A 13,323-nucleotide genomic window follows, 5' to 3' on the forward strand; every position below is an offset into this window, starting at 1 on the left:
ATATCAATTAAATAATGTAACTATTGATCTTGCCATGGAAAACACCAATAGCCATAACTTTACTGTCCCAAGTACACAAACATGACACCCCCCCCCCCAACAGGCCACTATCATGTGATTTCCCAACATTTAACAAATTCACCCCGTCCCCTGTAATGAAATCTACCAAGCATGTAATTCAATCACCGTAATTCAAACACCATAATCCATCATCAGCAATGACTTTTTGTTCGAAAGAACATTCGTGTGCCACAAATATGCAATGAACCAAAATAATGCAAAAATAGTAAAAATCTAACTGGGTAGATTGATGTGACATTTGGTTCATAGTCACCCATCAAATGTTATTGTAGTTTGTTGATTACTGGGGGTTGAGTTTCCCCAGATGGTCCTGACTGTCCATACCATTGCCACAGTCAGAACATTCTTACATTCTCGATAAGTAAGGAAGACTGCGTATCTAGTTTCAGAGTTGGAAATATTTTTTTTACATTTAACCTGGAAAGGGAAGAGAGGTGTACTGTGTGGACTTTGAGCCAGGGTTGGGTGATTATCTATGTATGCGTGGAGAGGTATTAGGGCACGACTGTGGCACCTACCTAACGAAAGATGTAAACAAGTGCTCATACTTTTCTCAAGGAAAACATCTTTATTTCAAAAACATGATTAACAGTCAGGGGTTCTTTGCAAATTCTGGCCCAACAGAGACAAATTCATACCTAAAATTTATTTTTTATTGAAAAAAAATGTCTACCATCCCTGCGTTAACTCTGCGGCGAAAAATGAAGAATTTCATGGAAACAAGAAGAAAAACTTGAGTCCACAAAAGTGCATCACAGAAAGATATTGTTCAAATTTGAGAGCCCAGATATCTGTCTGGGGTACAGGCGCTACGTGAATGCAGCAACCATAACACAACATGCTTCTGTCAGAAAATAAAAAACATGGCCCTTGTGATCAGCAAATGTATGTTTATGACACCATGATTCATGCACGAGTGCACTGCTGATAGATTACCAACGCTTTATCAAAAGTATAGTTTAATAGTTACTCAGAAGATCACTTGACCAAGGAGAACTGTTCAGGCAGTTGCCTGTTTACCGCAGGGTGTTATTATTTGATGATATTAGACCCCAGGCGGTAATAAAATCAATTTCTTTGCCAACGTCGATAATTTCTAAGCTTGTTGTTAGAGGGCGCTTTCATACTAGTTGCCGGTGTTATGTTGACGAGTCAGGTAATATCTGGAACAGCCTGAGGGATAAAAAACACACATATATATGCAGGAGCGTGATCTCCTTCAAGCAAGAGAAAGGGTCGCTCGTAACGGAATATAAGAAGACAAAATTTGTAGCATGGTGATTAAAAACTAGCGAAAATTGGTCAAAACAGCGTGTATTCTGGCAACTTCAAGATTATAAGCCACATAATCGAAAATTAACGATAATGTTTTGAAAGAGATTGAATTTCCAACACGTGTTTACATTACAAAAAACATGTTAAATAATTATGTCATGGCTTGCTGTATATATCCATTGCATTTCGCAAATGAAAATCAACAATATTCCTGTTAGCATGCCCTTAATTGGCAGTTTTTCGTTCAATCTCTGTAAATTTAACACATAAATTCTAGTGGGCCTAATTGGAAATGCAACGCTGCGGGTAGTAGTGTGTAGAAACAGTAGAATATTCGAAATCGAGTTTCCTGTAGCAGCGACTGGAATTCATAGACACAACCGAGAGAGAATTCTCTTTCGCGTAACCAAATCAGCACTGCTAGGGGGTATGAAAACGCACCACTTAGGCTGAGTAATTATCACCCTTGGGTATTCCGTACGCGTTATACACCTTGTTATATACTAATAGTCTACACTTGCAGGGCTCGAAGTCAGGTTGCGTCTTTCTATCATTTACACAGGAGCGAGAGCGTCATCAATTGATGTTTTTTAATCTCGTACGATTTTTGTCAAGCAATTCTTCTCAACTAGGTTTAGGCCTATGGTGTCCTGTACTATACATGTAACATGAACTATAAATAAAGTTTATGTTATCTTTGCGTTATGCCCACAAGCAGAATAACAGGAGTTAACGTCAAGATAACCTTGACGACGCTAAAATCATAACATAATTTTAAAATAATTTCAGAAATAATTGTTGATGGATATTCCGCAAAACTCTACTAATTGTTTGACGTGTGTGTTGTCAGACATGTTCCCTTCTGTTCCCACGTATGCTAAGTGGATGATCGTTTAAAGTTCCATTAGCTGTATCTTCTGGCGATTTTTCCGTTAGTTTTGATTGAAATGATCACTGGCTCATGTTGAATAGCCTGTCAAATAACAGAGAATCGCATATTATTCGGAAACATTACGTGCCCTACAACTAAATAACATGTGATTTTACAACGAAAATTTCAATTTTTGTCCGGACAGAAATACAAACTTTGTTGACACGCGGATTGCAACGTAGGCATTCTTCTGCACCTGTGCGAGCCATTTACAGCAATTTCAAAATAAATATTCATTACTTATGCCCGGTACTTACGTCGTAGTCAATTGTCCGAGCACGTTGCGTAGCCAGATGTCTGGCAATCCACGACGCTATGTTGTTTTGTTCCCACAATAAACGTGAACTTGCAATTTTCGCGTGATCGCGGCGTCACCATATCTGCGTTCTCCTCAGCACGCTAAGCATGCCAGACGTCAACAAACGAGCTCGAAAGGGCAACACGTTTGAACAAAAATTAGCAGTTTTTATGTGGCTATAACATCACTAATCATGTTTTGTTACTTCGTAAAACAACATTTGGCAACAAATATGAGCCTCCAACATGGAATTTTCCGAGGTTAAAAATGGTCAAAAGTTACAAATAATGGCCCTTTAATATAGAAGGGGTCAAAAAGCGAACAAAACTACAGAGCAAAAATTTGCAATCTTTTTGCAGTCATGCCGCCACGTGACCATAGGGTATTATTAGTACGACAAAAGTGTACATGTAATAAAACATGTCATTAATACAATTATGATCATGAATATTGTTGATAAAAATGTGATATTTCTGTCATTGTTATATACTTGCAAAAGTACCCTGCTGCACTGGAATCCGAAATGCTGGTCAGCATCAATGCCAAAGTCATGCAATTGGAGTACAGACCCTCAGAAATGGGGTCTGTTGTTATAGTTGTAGCATTGCACAATGATGGGCAGTCACAGTGTTGCCTCGGCGGTCTCTCTAAACAGCAATTACTGTTCAGAGAGACCATACCAGACTAACAGTATGACTTATGATGCCTTTTGGCTCTGTGATGCCGCTTTTAAAAAAGGAATATTCCGAGTAGGTCGACCGAAAAAAGGGAGTAAATTTTTGGAAAAAGTATGCATGCCATGCCAAGATATCAAAATCTATCTCTTGATAAGATGGAAAAATGAACTCGGACGGAATTTGTATGTAGCGCATTTTTCCTGGCGTGGTGGTGCAAATTGACTTTGTCACGATGTTATTCTTAAATTTTAACGGGTGTGATGATCTAATGTGTTGCCAGCGACAACCGAATGTGATTGCTAAAGAATGCGAACAAGCGAGAGCCATGCAGACAGTCAGGTTGACGTGTCCCGATTGCATCATCCCAATTTATCGATCTAAAGCGACTCCAAGCTCTATTGGAATTCGGAAAGCGTTTATTTTGATTCAATTATCCCAGAATGACGCGCGAAATAGATAGAAGCCACTTTTAGGCGTTGTGTTCTGCATCAAAACTGCCAAGATGTGAACACTGCTGTGTTTTATCATCGAGTTCCAGCAAACTACAATACATATTACGGATTTACAGAGGTGACAAACGCGCACTTTAATATCTCTCCTGCGGCAAAAATATGGCTATATTAACATCAGAAAACATTCGAAGCGACAGATTTGTATATATAAACCCCCAGGGTTCAAGGTAACTTAGTCGTCTGGACCAAGCTGACAGGTATCCTAGAGGCCTGACGTCACTTTTAATTTGAAAAAGTAATAACGCCGCGTAATTGTGTATGCATCGTCTGGCCATTAATCATATATCATTTTCGGATAATACCTGAAAGATGTCATGTTTGTATTGCCGCTGCGAATCGTGACATACCTGAACGCAAGTGGCGCATCAGTGATTCCGACAAACACGTTGTAAGGACAAGGAAATTCCCACAAGCATGCTCGCTTAGAAATCGCGAACCTCGCAGGACTGAACATTGCATAAAAACCCCAATTTTAGGATGCGCAGCACGCTGCGCAGCATGCTATTCCATCTTGAGAATCACCACGCCAATCGTCCTTTGTTTCTGATTTTTTCGTCGTACGACTTAATTTTCTCTGATCGTTTCTCGGAGACGCCCCGACGAGTATAATGTCTTGGTGAGAATGTCACCTTTGAAGATTTCTTAACATTTCAAATACGTTGCCAGAGAGTAAGGCGGTATGAAAGACTGAAATCATGGATACCTATATACAAATGTTGACATAGGCCCGATTGCGCCCGTCACCTTGAGTTAGGACACAGGAAGGATGACTTTATATTTAGTAATTTATAATTCATTTATTTCTCTGACTAAAATCGTTGCACGTACATGTTAGGGCGTTGTGTAGAATGAAATATGAATGACTAGACATGAATTATCCGATAACGCTCGTTGCTTTATGTGGCCATTTCTTTGTAACGTATATACATTTTTGTGATAAGTGAGACTGAAGCATGCACAGGTACAAGGCATCCAGACGGCATTTGAATGAATGAGTGAATGGATGAATGAATGGATGAATGAATGAATGAATGGATTGATGGATGGATTGGATGGATGAATGGATGGATGAATGAATGAGTGAATGAATGAATGAATGAATGAATGAATGAATGAATGAATGAATGAATGAATGAATGAATGAATGAATGGATTGATGGATGGATGGATGGATGGATGGATTAGATGGATGGATGGATGGATGGATGGATGCTGGGTGGGCCGGGTCGGTGGGTCGGTGGGTGGGTGGATGGATGGGTGGATGGATGGATGGATGAGTGAATGAATGAATGAATGAATGAATGAATGAATGAATGAATGAATGAATGAATGAATGAATGAATGAATGAATGAATGAATGAATGAATGAATGAATGAATGGACGGATGGATGAATGGATGAAATATTATTCCCGATTCAAACATATAACATAAGTAAGGTAAAAAAAAACTTTACGTGCACACAAAAAAAAGAAGAAAAAGACAAGTTTGGGAAAGCGAGATCTAATCGAGTTCACTCGCGTGCACCTGGTTGTTATAAAATTCATGCTTTGGACAGTCTGTTATCATAGGGTTACAAAACGTCTTAAGCAAAATACGCTGAAATGTAATTATGGAGGCCCACAACTTTCACAAAGAGAGGTACTGTTTGAATATCGAAGGATTAAATAGAAAGAGTCTTCATATTTCCAAAAAGGCAGTTTACACAAATGAAATTGTAATTGTATGATGAAATTATAAATCTTGGAGGACAACTGGTTTCATAGAAAATGATGTTGTGACCAAGATTGTGAAACTTTTGAGCCAAACGTTTGCAAATTTGGCATCGTGCATTTAACATCAGTTAATTCCTTCGTAAATTACATAGCAACTTTGGAAACGACCTGGCGGGTGTTTTGTAAAAAATTATCGATGTTTTAACTTCAGGTGAGAAAACTCAAAATATTTCCATATGCAAATTGTGTCATCTTTCAATAAGATCTTTCGCAGAAACTAACAAATAAATTTCAAAGCCATCAGACCATTAATTTTAGAAAAAAATTATATTTTGACCAAAATGAGAAAAGTGTATCCAAGAAATTTCCATATCGTGGCGAAGAATAGCATAATTTTAAAAATTAACATACATACATACATACATACATACATACATACATACATACATACATACATACATACATACATACATACATAAGTACGCATGCACGCAAGCACGTCAGACAAATCTATCGATGGATAGGTAATAGATGGAGGTACAGACGAATAAATAGATAACATTGAAAATCATTCTTATATGACAAATTGCAATCGTAAACAGTAATCTTTCCAATCATGACAAATTAGAAAAAAATGTACACCATTTTTGAACCTGCGTTATAATTAAATGTAGTAGTTTTCACAATTCGCGCAATATATACTTCAAATGAATTCTGCAAGTGTTGTATTTGCTGATGCGCTTTATCCATTGTGGCATTCACAACAATGAGAAAGGACAGTGGTTACATCGCGTCAATTTAAAATTATTTTTATGCGAGTTGGAGTGTATTTTCTGCTCCCCGTTTTCGCCAATGGGGTTACAAGACAGAATGAACTTGCTCAGAAGAGGGCGTCATATTACTATATTCAAAAGGTTCAGACCCTGTATCCGATCAGAAATTTTGAAGAACCTTACTCAATTGTTGCACACGGTCTCCGTCAGCTCTTGCCAGAGCATTTTCAAGTAGAGATTTTAACCTTTTTGGGTCATAATCTTGATTCAAGTGTCCCATTTCACTTGACCCTTAAAGCGTTGCCAAGTAACAGATTAACCATTTGTTCAGGACCATAACTTTATCATTTTAAATGTGTTTCTTTCAATATACATAAAAAACATAAAATAACATTGTTTTGCCATACAATCCAATGCGGCAGTTACGTGAAAAGACCTATCGCCGAAATTCCTTTCAGGCCATTCAGTTTGTAACGCCGATGTGGTAAACGCCCATGTTGGGTAGTGCTGTTCGTTCTGACCGTTTACATGTATCGAAGGACTACTGAGCGCTAAAATACGACTACTCTTTGACGTGTAACCCATGATGTTTATCATGTAATCGGCGAACTATATGTTATAAACGATGATTTTATTTAGCGCTGATGTCAAATTTCAGAAAACATAGCCAACAAGGGCAAGTTCAGAAACACAGTTTCTCTTCCGACTGAAGCTAAACGTTTACATTTTCAACAGGATTATCAATTCAAAATTTTATCAAACTATGACGATTGTCGATTGACAGGTAGCAGAAAGAAGAAGGCCTGCTGTAAAAAAGTCCCAATAAATGAGGGATTTCGAATTCTTCAGTGTATCGACAGATTAAAGTACACGTTCAGAGTGACGTCATATATGGTAAGACTAATTTACATAGGACATTCACACGAGAGCCACTCCCAGTATCATGTATTATAAACGTTATATTTAAGACTGGTGTAAATTCAGACTTCACCTGAACATCTTATACAGGTGCGAGTGCAAAGTCGTCAGAGATACATGAATATTATCAGAATATTCTCCATCGATAATCAATCATTATCTCCGGGTTTACACTTTACATACATGTATGATAATGTGTAGCGCATGCAGCATTACAAGGGATGTGTAACAATATAGACTATAGAAACAGTTTTCGTCTTTTTTTTGAAAAGAACACAGTAAGCTGTTGTATTGTCAGAGGCCTACAGCTTCCAAACAGACATGTCGCGATCGGTGTTCTTTTCTAATAAAAGGACTGTCTGCCGTCTGGATACCGACAGGTATTCATTGTGTATTGGAACGTGTACTAAATATTTATTAAATAGCAAAATCTGATACCTTCGACCTTCGATCGTAAAATATAATTAGTTTTGCAAACATGAGACTTTTGTGTGCACAGCTACGATTGTCCACTTTACACAGTATTGCCGACTTTTCCATTCTGGTGTTATACTGATCTCCGGATATTACTCAACATTAGTATGCATGGGAGCTGAAATTTTAACTATTAATAACTTCAGGGTCGTGCTGTCAGTCGCCTAACGATATCTTTGCACAATAATATTATAAACGAAGCGACAACAGAACTACTTTCAATTGTCATACCGTAATTTGTTTATGGTGACAGGTGTCATGGCCCATTGGTAAATCTAACAATAACGACACAACATGTGCCTCGACCAAACACTTGAAATGCATTACTTGTTTATTGATTTATTTGTATAGGCCATATTTTTTTACATTTTAGTCATGCATTATTTATTTCTGTGTCTGATTATCTATTTGCCATTTGATTTTCCAGTTATCGGTCTATTTTACTTATCTATCGATCTATTTCTCGATCCAAATGTTCCACAATGCATAAAACCTACATTACTACTGGTACCACTAACTATAATTATATTCGTGGCTCAAGATGGTCCATCATTATCTAGTAAATATTTTCTTTTTGATATTTTATACAAAGGGACCTGGTAATTTATTACCTTGTATGATTTGGATTATTGAATTTATTTTGACGTCATATTACAGGCCAAATGTATGAAGAGGTGTCAACAATAGAAAAGAAGCATAAATGATAGTATACACAAAAGTTTACAACTAGCAAAGGACCGAATTCGCTACTGCATGGCATACTGTCAGAAATAGTGCTATCAAACTGTATATTTAGAAACTGTCACAAAGGTTAAAATACGACAGTATTGTACTGTTATTTTCGGTATAAAGTGAATCTCGCTGAACGGGAATCGACTTCAGCATAGGGAACTGACCCGAGTATTTTCTGCATATGAATAACACTTGAAAGTATATTCGTGGTTCGAGCGGAGAGATATTACAACTATCTTTGTTTGCCTACCAATCTTACGGTCTGGCGTTGCGTATTTGAATGCAAAACGTGAAGTCCATTATGCGAAAGGAGAACGACGTTTCAAAATTAAATTAACGGGTGTATCAACGCCGACGACAACACCTTCCCTACAGATCTTTCACATGTTATAACGTCAAGGCACAAAGCCCTGTCACGTGCAGTGTACGTAAGAAACTGACACACCGGGTACGGTACAAAGCCATCGTGTCATTGAACAGTACCACGCATATTTCACTATTCGTTACCGCAGTCATACAGAATCATGGACATTGTGGTAATGGAAGTTAAACCGCTTGTAAAATGTGACGTGCAAACCATTATACTTAATAGAACATGCAAAATTTGAACACCTTGTGTACTGAAGCCTGACGTGCAAATAAACTGACATGTCGTTTAGAAACGCCTTATACAGTGTAGGAAGAATTTTCACCGCTAACTCATGACAGTTCGTTTAGACATCTATTGAAGTGAGCATGAGGAGTTTTAATTTTTATAGGAGTCGACTGAATTTGCCACTAGAGTACAAGAGCTTATGATAAATGAGATGAAATCCTTTGTCACATATTTCGAAAGTTGTTACCAGTTGAAGCTTACATTTTTGCAACGTTATAAACGAGTGCAATGCCCTAAATCTTCGTCAGATCTTCCAATCTAAATAATCGATGAGTGGGTTTAAAGATGTCTCTGATATCAGATATTACCTTCGTGCGAATGAAAGTTTGATGAGCCAGGCTACCTTGGTGGAAGTCACGTGAGAAGCAAGACTTATTAAAGGAAATGCGTTCCTAGGGGTAGCAAACAGGAGCCGTTCACGGAAAAGGTACCCCGCGGAGTGATTTCTTTGTGGGCGGACGGGCATTTTATTCGCATACCAGTGGGCCGGGGTGGTACGGTCAGGCCAGTTTTATAATTACATTAGAAGGCAAGGTACATGTGTAATTTCTTTTTCTTCTCAACAGACAACTCGGGGCGGCGGGAGCTTGGCAAGTGTTCAGGGGGTAGAATTTAGTTGTTGCTTGTGCAGATGGCAAAATAAATTGGGGCGACTCGGATGGTAGTGTATATATTAGCAATAGCGCGAAATGGTAGTTTTCAAGTACTGGAGTGAGCATAATTTGTTGGGTGTAAGAGAATTTTTCAAATCGCAGCCGTTGCTTACAGTACAGCTTACATTTCCCCTCAAAAGATCTAACAATAACATATTTAAAATTGGAAACACCACCTGTGATGACAATTTATCGAAATCAACTGGTTGTCAGCCATGCATAGCGGCTTTTTAGGTAGTCGCTAACTCCGAACGAGAGACAAATAATGTGCAGGTATACGTTTGGGGAGGATGACGTAATGCATACGTGCAAACAACAGGGCAGAACAAGGCTGTTAAAATCCGGGAGCAAAATGATTCAGATCTTTGCATACTTTCACGAACTTGGGAAATTGCCTACCACTACATTTCGTAACCCATCTAATTCGAGCATTGAATGGTATGCACTTCCCAGTAACCGTCCCATATTAAAAGATGGTGACAGTGGCCCTGTACCTAAAAGTAAGTCATATACGGTATAGCGTTGTTGCCTTCGTATAAAGTATATTTTATGGCATGTTGCGCCACTCTTGCGACATTTAACGCAAAACATCACGGCTGATATTTCATGACAAATAAACGTCAAGATATGAACGTTAAACGTCATAAGGTTATCTGTTTTTCTACAAATGCATGTGCGAGATTTAAAACCTTTGTATTTGGGTAAGGAGTAAAACTTACAAACCAAATAAACAAATTAATCACGGCGTCTTTTTTCATTTTCACAGTGGCACGTAGAAAGTACGGTGATGACGTTAGTCACAGCTTATCTCCGGTCTGTGGTCATATGATATCCGCAGCACTACATCCTAAATACAATGTAAACTATATAGATATATTTCGAACTCCATAAAGACAGCAACTTTTATTCGAACTTTCATTTTAGGAAAGACACTTCAAATGTTTCATGGAAAATATCAGATCCAGTCGTGTAATGCAAAGGGCAATACACATCTCCAAGATGAATACACTCAATGATGGACATCATCATCATAATTAGCATTGCAAAAAATGTATCGTGTTACTAAAAGTTCATTTTAAGATTCTACATTATATCAATGCAAATCTTGAATTGGAAATTTCTACTGTCGGAAGCATAAACATTCGTCAGTAGTAATTTATTTATTTATTTCTTTATTATTTCTTTCTTTCTTTCTTTCTTTCTTTCTTTATTTATTATTTATTTATTTATTTATCTACCTAGTCATTTAATCATTTATTCATGAACTATCAAACATGGTAACCCAATTACTTAAATGTGAAAAAATATAAAATTTTCTAACAAATGTAAAACATGCAAACATATACCACAGCATGAATGAATCCAACAACAGCTGACATAGTTTACATCTACAATTACTTAAGGTAGAACGCGCCTCGGGGACAGATATTCAGACTCTCAAACTTTTACAATTCTCTTCTGATATACCACATATGGGGGTTCATTTTAAAGCTCTTGGTGAAAGAAAACTTTTTAACCGGCTTAGTTTTTCGAAATTCGAAAATTTTATTTTTCTCCTTAGAGTTAACACAGGGGTGGCGGCCATTTTGAATTTTAAATATCGGTAAACTTTGGGTTATTTGTTTCTCTAGTACCAATATTTGCACTGTGACCCCCGGTTTTTATTCTTGATTTTGAAAGAGAATGGTTGAAAGATTCCTTGAGGAAAGTTTGAGCAAAAGTTTAAGTCTTTCACTTTCGAGGTGCATACTACCTTAAACTGTCAAAATATCTAAATTGTGCTCGTTCACACCACGACTAATTAATGTTTGGCGCCTCCGAGTCGATAAAAATGAAAATCTTAAGATGTTCCTTCGTGGAGAAATTGGTCAAAAAGGAAGTGTGCGGCACAGATCTTTTTTTTTTGGGGGGGAGGGGGATATGGAGACTAACATGTTCAAGCACATCAGACATGCCGTAATTAAAATAAACAATTTTATACGGGAACACAGTATCTATAACTTGCTGCCTGCTCTTCAGAGTACAGGAAACTGGAATTTTCCGCACTAGCTTTTATAGTATAAAAGAGGATACTAATGAGTGAGAGCAAAGATCTTTTATAATATATTTTGGACTATTTTCAAATTTTCCAATCAAGCAGTGGACTATTTTCAAATTTTCTAATCAAGCACATCTGGTGCAATCGGGGAGACTACCCATGAAAACAATATACAAGATGGTTTATGACGGGAGAAACTTTAATGCATTTTGACATTTTGTTTGCCCCTTTTACAAATCATAATATTTTGAAAGCCTTAGAGCCAATATGATTAATGTGTTTGACTGGCTCCTCTGAAGTTTATTCATTAAAATTTACACCGAGATCCTTTACAGAGTGTGTGCGGTTTACGGCTGTGTGTTTGTCAAATTGGTCAGTGGGGACATTTCTCTTGTAAATGAGATAGCAGAACACTTATTATAATTATACAGTGACGATTTCCATTTCCTCGGATGACTACATTCAGGGCTCGAAATTAGCGGTAGTCCCGCGTCCACAGACTACCAACTTTTCCCTGGGGCTACCAAAATCCATGAAATGGTAGCCCACACGGACTACCAAAGACCGGGACATAAAGTTCAGTCAGTATTTGGCGTGCAATGTCCAATATCTGAACTGACGTACTTGAATGACAGGCACTGGAAGTGATGGTCAATGAAAACGCATTTTCATTGCATTTTGATCACAATGTATCAATCACGGGCAATATGCCTCCTCCCTACAGAGAGCCCAGGGTCTATTTTTAGCACTGCTACAGTATGTCCAGTCTCGACGTGCTGAGAAGGTCGTGGTCGTTGTCATGACAACTATCAAAATTTTCATACAACTCTGAGAATGAAACAAGTTGTCAATAGATCACCAAACTTTTGAGTATCACTGTTGTCCATTAGGCCAAAAAAAAAGATCGTTTCTGGTCACCGCGTGCATCATTTCAGAACCTGGGTGTCATCGCATTTTTTGTTACATACTCATCAGTACACCTATCCTTGATATCCCTGTTTGCATGTCCAAAATGCTTGACAGAAAACCGAAGCATTATGCAGCCAGTGATAAAAGACATAACTGTTGCATCAATAGTGCAAAACCAACATAATTAAGAAAAAAAGGAAAAAGAAAACCGCGTCGCCGCATCACTTTTGCTGAATGTCAAGGACCAGATAAATTATACCTGTTTCTTTTTGGTACTAGAAAATTCACTTCATGAGCAGAACCTTTAAAAATTGCTTTTGTTGTCTGGTTAATGAAAAAATGATATCCCTAAACTAAAATATGCATGGGCTACCAGCCATTGCCACTGGGCTACCAAATTCAGAAAATGGTAGCCAAAGTGGACTACTTGGGGAAAAGGTTAATTTCGATCCCTGTTATTACATGATGCAACTTCACACAATCTGATTCATATCTTCCACTGACATGAACAACTCGGAGTCATCAGTACACGACGAACAGGTGTGAGTGACCGAGGCATTCTGACGTATCTGTCATCACGGTCACTCCACAAATGCTTTAGTAAACAAAGTTCAAAGACACAGACCCTTGTGATACAACCGATGTGACATGTCTCATATTGTCATCTTCCCATCAAAATAAAA

The sequence above is a fragment of the Ptychodera flava genome, chromosome 8 (assembly GCF_041260155.1).
Source record: "Ptychodera flava strain L36383 chromosome 8, AS_Pfla_20210202, whole genome shotgun sequence".
Lineage (NCBI taxonomy): Eukaryota > Metazoa > Hemichordata > Enteropneusta > Ptychoderidae > Ptychodera > Ptychodera flava.